Source organism: Canis lupus, chromosome 7, assembly GCF_003254725.2.
Source record: "Canis lupus dingo isolate Sandy chromosome 7, ASM325472v2, whole genome shotgun sequence".
NCBI classification, from domain to species: Eukaryota; Metazoa; Chordata; class Mammalia; order Carnivora; family Canidae; genus Canis; species Canis lupus.
In genome coordinates this window covers 41129682-41138524 of record NC_064249.1, presented here as the reverse complement: position 1 = coordinate 41138524, position 8843 = coordinate 41129682, and the positions used below count along the sequence as shown (strand labels likewise).

General features: G+C 53.0%; 1 long non-coding RNA gene across 1 annotated transcript; it reads right to left on the bottom strand.

The window, feature by feature from the left end:
• Positions 1 to 6270: 6270 nt before the first annotated feature.
• On the bottom strand, positions 6271 to 7800 carry LOC112648893 (uncharacterized). Its single transcript, XR_003129386.3, has 2 exons — positions 7348 to 7800; positions 6271 to 6652 (listed from the first exon to the last, which is right to left on the bottom strand). It is a non-coding gene; the product is annotated as an uncharacterized LOC112648893 (long non-coding RNA).
• Between the last annotated feature and the right edge of the window lie 1043 nt (positions 7801 to 8843).

Below are 8843 nucleotides of genomic sequence, written 5' to 3'. Positions count from 1 at the left end.
TCTACCTCTCTCTCTCTTTCTGTCTGTCTCTCATGAATAAATAAATAAAACCTTTAAAAAAAAATACTAGGCAGCCACTAAAAATGTTAAAAAGCATCTATTGACATGGTAAAATGATCATGACAGTAAGTAAAAAAGGAAACCTAGTACACAAAATACATATCCTTATTCTTTTAAATATTTATTTATACACACAAGCGCGTGCACACATGCACATGGGCATGCTGTGGGTGGGGAAGAGAGGGGGAGGGAGGGTGATGGGGGAGAGGGGAAGAGAGGGGGAGAGATGGAGGGAGGGAAGTGAAAACATGTATCTGGCTTGGACAACTGCAAAATTGTGACCACCAGCTGGGATGAAGAATTAAGGAGAAATGACAGGTTTCAGCCATAAAACTACGGAGCTACCAGTGAAGTACACTGGACACACAGATGGGAGGCTCAGGGGAGACATTTTGGTCACAGACATAGAATTAAAGTCACTAGCTTGGAGGTGGCATCTTAAATCTCAGGCACAGACACTTCCCTGACAAGGAGTAAAGGAGGGAGGGCACCCAAGACAGAGCCCCCAGCAAACAACACAGTGAGCAAAAGGAGCACAGCCAGGGAAGAGCAAGAGCTCAAAGACGGCCCACAGCCCTGGTTCTGCTACACAACCCCACACCTGCACACGAGCTTGCCTCCATCTCATCACTGCAATGCACGGGCTTCCCTGCACCAGTGCTGTCCACTGTGAGAAGTCTGGAGACAATTAGCCCTTCTGACACTTCCTGTCCAGGCGGACCTATCCCTTCAACTGGCTGAGTTGTCTGTTCTCTCCCAAGGCCCCTGATCTCAGGTATTCCCTTTCTCAAGCATGTTTGGTACATCTCGTGCTGCAGGTTTGGCCACTTGGCCTGCACACATGTGAGGGCTTTCTTAATCTCAAGGACTGTTAAGTGGTGCTAATGTTTCCAACAGCTCCTGCTCCACACCCCTTCCCTACCGTGCTAAGCTTCTCTAGGGCGTGATCTGTAAAGTGTGTGCATGTAATCTCTCTGTGTGACCCCCACCACCACTGCACAACTCTCTTCCTCAGGAACTACAGCAACAGACCTTCCAGTTCTCTCTGCTCAAACTACCCTCTCAGAAGCTGCTAGCAATCTCCTTTTCTTAAAATCCAGTGGGCTTCATTTTGGCCAACACAGACTTTGATCTCTCTGCAAATTGGATGAGGCTGACTGTCCTTCTTTCTTGAGAACACTTTCCTGTTTCAATAAACACTGATGGAATACTTCTCAGTCAGGTAATAAAATTTGAAAAAGGCCAATACTTGATCTCCGAGTGTGAGGAGTTTAGCCTAGTTGGAGCAGTTCCATGAATTTAGCAACAGAGACCTCTTCCCTGGTCAGAAAAGCTTCAGTGAGATGGTGGAGGCTGACTTTAAACTGCGCTGAGCAGAGGTGCAAAGCCAACTTATAATAGGAAGAGAGGGAGCAGAATGCAACAGAGTCTGTTAAGATGTCTGTTAGAAGAGGAAAAGAAAGAACTTTCTAGAAAGTCCCTTCCAAGGAGAATGGAGCAGGATTTTCAGGATGTGAAAAGACTTGACATACTGCTAGAGTGAAGGAGATGCAAGCAGAAAGGGAGGTACTGAAAGCAGAAGACATTGTGGGGATTAGTGATGCATCCAAGTCCTAGACGACCAGGAAGGATTGGCACTGTCATCAGAGCACTGGTGTGGATGACAGAACACTTCCAGCTGCATGGATTGGAGACAGGAAGAGCTCCTCCTGGGTCCCAGGGCAGAGGGGCAAGGACCTCTGGCCAGCAGGTGTGGAGTGGTTGTTTTTTTTTTTTTTTTTAAGATTTTATTTATTTATTCATGAGACACACACAGAGAGAGGCAGAGACACAGGCAGAGAGAGAACCAGGCTCCATGTGGGAAGCCCGATGTGGGACTTGATCCTGGAACTCCAATATCACGCCCTGGGCCAAAGGCAGACACTCAACTGCTGAGCCACCCAGGCATCCCTGTGGAGTGTTTTTTTACCTGCACGGAGTCTGAAAATAATCTGAATTGGTTGTTGAATCATGAGCTTTCAAATAAAAATCTGGGTTTCTAGCTTCATTCCTAGAACTAGCCATCAGGTCTCCTAACCCAAACTCCAGGGAAAGCTCTTTCCCTTCCATGGCAGTGTGCCTTGGGCCCTGTCTGGTCCTGAGCACTCTCTATTGCCAACTACCTGCTAGGCTATCCGTCTATCTTGTTTTACTCGGTCAGCAGCTCTGCCATATTCTTCCAGCTGGGATGGATCAGCCCATGCTGTAGCCACATGCAATGACATGCAACAATACACACAACAACACAGCTTCCACATATTTTGGCAACAGGTCCTACTAACTTTCTCTTCAGAATGTGTCTTATCCAGGCTTTCCTCAGGTGACTGCCTCCACTGCTGCGGTGGAGAACCTTCTTGTCTTTATACAGTTTTGTCTTCAGCATCTGACGAACTCACAGAGCCTTAGAAGAGAGTTGTATCCAAACTTCACCCAGAGAGAAAGTTCCTTCTCCGGTACTCCTGACACTGCCAGTGATCAGCCGGCTGCTGTGTGGGTGCCTGCCTGCCTTCAGGGCAGCTCCTTTCACTGCGGGACACCCATGTAATTACAGAGTTCAGTCACTTGTCCACTCAGCAGGTGCTTACTGACCAAGTTCTCTGTCCCAGGCACAGCGCTTGGCACACTGGAGATGTGTTAACTGTAGGGGGCTCCCTAGTGGCCCTCTGCCCACTCACCTTTCCTTTGTCCTGCTGGCCTCAGGCAACTTTGGGTTTCCTGTTTTCCTTTTTCCTGTGGAAATAATATCAGCTGATATAAGGAGTAGAAATGTTCTGGAAACCAAGCATAATATAGGTAAGGCTTCCTACTTTCCTCCAACTATGTTTATTTTTGGAGGGGGGGGGTGATGCCAGTCTCATTTTTTTTTTTTTTAAAGATTTGAGAGAGAAAATCCCAAAGGACTCTGAGCTGCCCACCAGCCGATGGGCTCCATCTCATGACCCTGACATCATGACCTGAGCAGATACCAAGAGTCCATCATTTAGCCAACTGAGCTGTCCAGGCGACACCAGGCTCCCTTTAAATCATATTCCGGGGCAGCCGGGGCAGCTCAGCGGTTTAGCACCGCCTTCAGCCCAGGGCGTGATCCTGGAGACCCAGGATCGAGTCCCAGGTCAGGCTCCCTGCATGGAGCCTGCTTCTCCCTCTGCCTGTGTCTCTGCCTCTCTCTGTCTCTCATGAATAAATAATCTAAAAAAAAAAAAAATCACATTCCGCACATACGGACGAGGACCATCGATGTATGATTCACTAACCACGGTGAAATGCCTGGAAATCTACTCCGTGACCCCGGTACTAGAGGTCCCCAACAGCACCCGCCCCAACCTCCCTCCCCGGTAAAATCACCACTGAACTTCCTCTGACGTTTTTTTTTTTATTTATTTATTTATTTATTTATTTATTTATTTATTTATTTATTTATTTATTTTCTTCCGACGCTTTAAAGCGTTTTACCACATCTACCTTATTTATTTATTTATTTATTTATTTATTTATTTATTTATTTATTTATTTTCTTCCGACGCTTTAAAGCGTTTTACCACATCTACCTAAACGCTATATCGCTTAATTTTGCCTAATGTTGAAGATTGTACAAATGGTTGCGGACATCTGCAGCGCTCCGCTGTTCCTCCGCTCGTTCGTCCGGGGCGCGGGCGGACCGGCACGTGACCGCGGCTTCTGCGCCCGGAGCCGGCTGGGGTTCCTCCCCGCGGGGCCGGCTGCCGGTACCCCGGCTCGGCCGAGCTGCACGCCGAGGGCTCCGCCGCAGGGCCCCGAGGCGCTACTTCCGCTCCGGTGGCTCCGGGAGGGGCGGCGCCGAGATCACGCATGCGCACCCCGAGAGCCAGACACCGCGGCGCGCTCGCTGCGCCCCCCAGCTAGGGCTCAAGTATTTGTGTACGCAGGAGTCTTGTCCGGGCCGCGGTTGGCTGATGACCCCGTCCGTCATTGGCGTAGCCAACGGGGTGAGCCTTAAGATCCACTTCCCGCCCCACGTGGGAGCGCGGGGCGGGGCTTTGGGTCTTTGTCTGCGCCCGGGCTGCTGGGGGCTCGCCCTCCGCTTGACGGTTAGCGGTCGCTTCCGTGGCCGGCCGGGCTAGTTGGCTGGTGGCGGGCACGGGGTGAGGGCCCTGGCCGCAGTGACCACGGGGCAGCTGCCAGTCGGCCATTTATTGACCACCTGCTGTGTGCCCGGCGCCGCCCCGCGCGGCTTGTGGCCCCCTCCGCCTTAGGGGAGGTGCCGGCCGGCCGGGCCGGGGTCGCGAGCGGCAGGCCTGGCGGGCGCGTGACCTCCCGCTGGGCCGGCCTGGCGCGGCCGCGTCACCGGCTTCCGGGGGCACGTGGCGGGGCCGGACGGGGAGCGCCCTGCGGGGAGGCCGACCTGCGCCGGGCGGGGCCTGTGAGCACCGGACAGCGAGAACGCGGCCCGGGCTTGGGGGATTGCAGATCCGTGGGTCTGGCTGTGGTCAGCCCGGGCCCCCGCCCCGCCGGCCCTGCGCCCCCCCCCCCCCGCCCCGGGAGCTGCCCGAGGGGCAGTGGACCCCAGCGCACAGCCGCCTGTGTCTTCGGGCTCGGGCTGCCCAGCTGCGAGGAGTTGGTTGACGTCTGCCAACAGAAACAAGCAGGCTGTACCCGCTCCGGCAGGAGCCACTTTGGATCCTGGGGTGAGGTCACCTCTGCCCTCCTCACATCCGCTCGCTGTTCCTGAACCGTTTCCACAGTCACAAGGCTGGAGAAGTTACTCCTCCCCATGGGACTGAGGAATGAGTCAGAAGAACTGGCTGGGAGAATGGGATACCACCCTCGGCTTCCCGCCTCCCAGGAGCCACGACTCTGCGGAGAGGAGCCCCTGGGTGCTAGCCCTCCGGTGGACCGGTAGCTAAGCGCAGGAAGGGAATCCGCATCTCCTTAGCCTCGGGGATTAGGTGCTCCGCCAGGAGCTGCAAAGTGGAGGAGAAGCTGCAGAGTCACCACACCCTGAAAAAACAAACCCTTCAGGTTTGTAGCACTCCACGGTTTACAAAGAGCACGTTTGGTTAGTCTGGCTGCACACATACTGTGTGCCAGGCGCTGAGCCAGACAGACACATGGATGAGGCAGTGCTTTTTTTAGAAGGAGCTTTCAGTAGGATGGGTAGGGCAAAGTGGGAACTATAAAGTATAAAGGGGTCAGATTCCCAAGACAGGGCTCACAGCGGTGGGGAAGGGGGGGCAGGCAGGGAAGTCAGGAAAAGCTTTATGGAGGGAAAGTTATTGGAGTGGGGATCTTGAACAGCAGGACAGGTTTGTAGAGCAGTTTGGGTCCACAGACCTTAACTAAGCCATCCCTTCTTGTGTCTTTGACAAGTAGCTAACGCTTACCCAGCACTTCCTACAGGTTGGGAATGGTTTTCGTTCCTCTGGAGTATCCTTCAGGTACCTAGCTGAAAAGTGTCCTCTTCCCTTGTCAAAAAAAAAAACAGCCTTGGGCAGCCTGGGTGGCTCAGCAGTTTAGCGCTGCCTTCAGCACAGGGTGTGATCCTGGAGACCTGGGATCGAGTCCTGCGTTGGGCTCCCTGCATGGATCCTGCTTCTCCCTCTGCCTGTGTCTCTGCCTCTCTCTGTGTCTCATGAATGAATAAAGTCTTTAAAAAAAAAAAAAGAAAGAAAGAAACAGCCTCTGAGGTTGCACGGAGTGTCTCTGTGAAGGAGCACTTGGGCCTTTAGAACCAGATCTTCCTTAGGTTCCCATGCCTCTGACCCTGGTGCCTGCCCCGGGGAGCTAGAGTACCTGTGTCCCTCTCCCCACCCCTTGATGCCCCAAAGAATGCACCAATGAGTATTCCCTTGTTGAAGACTGGCACAAGACTAGGGGCACCTGGCTGGCTCAGTCGGCTGAGTGTGTCACTGTGGACCTCAGGCTCGTAAGCTGGAACCCTGAGTTGGGTATAGAGATTTCTAAAAAAAAAAAAAAAAAAAAAAATTAAAGATTAGCATAGGGGCGCCTGGGTGGCTCAGCGGTTGAGCATCTGCCTTCCACTGAGGGCGTCATCCCAGAGTCTCAGGATCGAGTCCCACATCGGGTTCCTTGCATGGAGCCTGCCTGCTTCTCCTCCCTCTGCCTAGGTCTCTGACTCTCTCTTTGTCTCATGAATAAATAAAATCTTTAAAAAGATAAAGATTAGCATAAGGCTAGTGAGACAACCAAGGCTTTAATAAAGGTAGGAGATCACAGATGAGAATTACATTTCTGGCCCATCTCACCACACAGCACGGCTCCCCATGTGCACCTCAGGGCTGACATGGCTCTCTCGCCTGGCCCCCAGCCTCCCTTCATGGTTCTTGGAGTTTGGTGTCCTGAGGTTGACGTCATGGGTGACCAGCACCAGGAATGGCTTCCCTCTTCAGAAACCTCTCCGTAGGGCAGTCCCGGTGGCTCAGCGGTTTGGCCCTGCCGTTAGTCCAGGGCGTGATCCTGGAGATCCAGGATCGAGTCCCACGTCGGGCTCCCTGCAAGGAGCTCCCTCTGCCTTGTGTCTCTGCCTCTCTCTCTCTCATGAATAAATAAATAAAATCTTTAAAAAAAAAAAAAAGAAACCTCTCTGTACCCACAGGGTGATCTACCCCACAGGCCTGAGCAGGATAACTGCCAGTGCTCTGCAGTGGCTTCCGTGTTGCCTCTCACTCAGTTCTTCCGAAACAAAACTTATCTTCTCCAGACATACCTGGGGCTGCAGCCCCACCACCCTGTCAGAATTCCAGCATGAATTTGGGAACCGCTGACCCTCCTCCCTTACCTTCCTCTTCTGTCTTCACCAGGGATTTCTCTGAGTCCTGTTATTCTACCTCTTTAATCTTTGCTAAGGGGGCCTGGCTGGCTCCATCAGGGTAGTGTGTAACTCTTGATCGCAGGGTTATGGATTGGGAGTTCGAGCCCCACATTGGTGGGATTAGAGATTACTTAAAATCTTTAAATAATAATATCTGCTAAATTCATCCTCTCACTTGTAAAGGAGCCTGACTGGGCCCCGATTCTGCATTCCCTCCACTGGTCCTCAGCACTACAGTGGGAAGGAGCTGTGCTGGCAGGAGCTTTCTGAAATGCATGTCTGACCAAGTCCCTCTTCTACATAAAACCCTTTGATGATCAAACACACCTGCAGAACAAAGTCCAAACTATGGCAGTGAGGCCCTTCACAGTGAGGCTCCCGCCTGCCTCTTCTTTCTTCCCCGTTCCTCCCCATTCCCTTGACCCGGACCACAGTCTTACATTTCTTGAGCACACCATTCTCTTTCCCAGCCCACATGCTCTTCCTGCCAGCAGGAGTGTCTCCCCTGTCCGTGTTTGCCTGGGAACGCCTCATGTCTTAGCGCCCTGCTGGAACACCCCTACCAAGCCTCCCATGATCTCTCCTGGCTTGGATTTGGGTGCGCCTCAAGTCTGATCCCACAGCCCACTCATATCCTTCCTTTGTGACATTTACTACAGACTGCTGACTCAATTGTTAACTGTTGCTTCACTTGGCTCTTGTCTAAACTGAGCTGTCTGGGTGGCTCAGCAGTTGGGCATCTGCCTTCGGCTCAGGGTGTGATTCGGGGGTCCTGGGATTGAATCCCACGTTGAGCTCCCTGTAGGGAGCCTGCTTCTCCCTCTGCCTATGTCTCTGCCTCTCTCTGTGTATCTCTCATGAATAATAAAATCTTAAAAAAAAAAATAAAACTGAGCTACCTGGAGGCAGGAGCTGTCTGGTCCCGCTGTCCACCTCCGGGGCCTCACAAAGGGGTTCACACAGAGTAGGTACTTAATACACATTGCATTTCAGACGGAAAGAGAGCAGGAGCAGAGATACCAATGATCTGTCAAGGCACGGAATGGGCTGCCTGGCTAGCCTAGGGTCCCAGGGACACACAGCAAGACACACGGACGGAGCCTGGGTGGTTGTGTTGGCTCTTTGAGGGCGCTGGGAGCCAAGCCAGGGAGTTTGGATCCTTATATGGTGGGCAGCAGAGTCCCCTGCGATGTCAGATGAGCAGAGCTGCCCCAGAGAGGGGAGGGTGGGGCCCAAGGACAGGCAGCTATGAGCTCCATGTCATAGCTGATACAAGAGCAGCCTGCAGACTGACCGCCCACAGCCACAGCTGTGAAGTGCTAGAACTGGCAGGCAAACCCCTTCTGGACTATGTCAAGCTCAGAGATCTCTGTGCAACACCCCTCAGCAGGGGGCACTGCAGTAAATAGGGCTTCAGGGCTGTTCAGGTATGAGCAGACACGCCTACATCAGGAGAGGGAGGCTATGTTGCAGACCCGATACTGAATCTGTTCACAAAGTCCACCGTGGTGCTGGACGACGCCTGGAGGCAGCATAGCATAGCGACTGGGCCTCTCTGATGGCTTCCGCCACTCCCACAGCAGGGACAGAGCACTGGGACAATCACCACCAATTTGATCTCAGGAGTGATGTGCCTGACTTGCCATTATAGTCCGCGGGCCAGTTGTGTGCGTCCAGGAAGGGGAAGAGAATGAAGTGTCTATGACACAGTAAGGCCCACCCAGGACATTGGGTGGCCATTCCCGTGGAGGAGGAGGGGCAGGCCACAGAGTCTGGGGAACAGAGATACCAAGGAGAGGGGTTCTGCTCAGGATTTGGGTGTCGCTTTAGGTTGCCTCACGGGCATTGGCATGTACATGGTGCTGGTGGGTGTCCCCTGTAGCAGTGCCTGGGGAAGCCAGAACCTGTCTCAAAGGCTGCCACCTGGGCCTCTCCT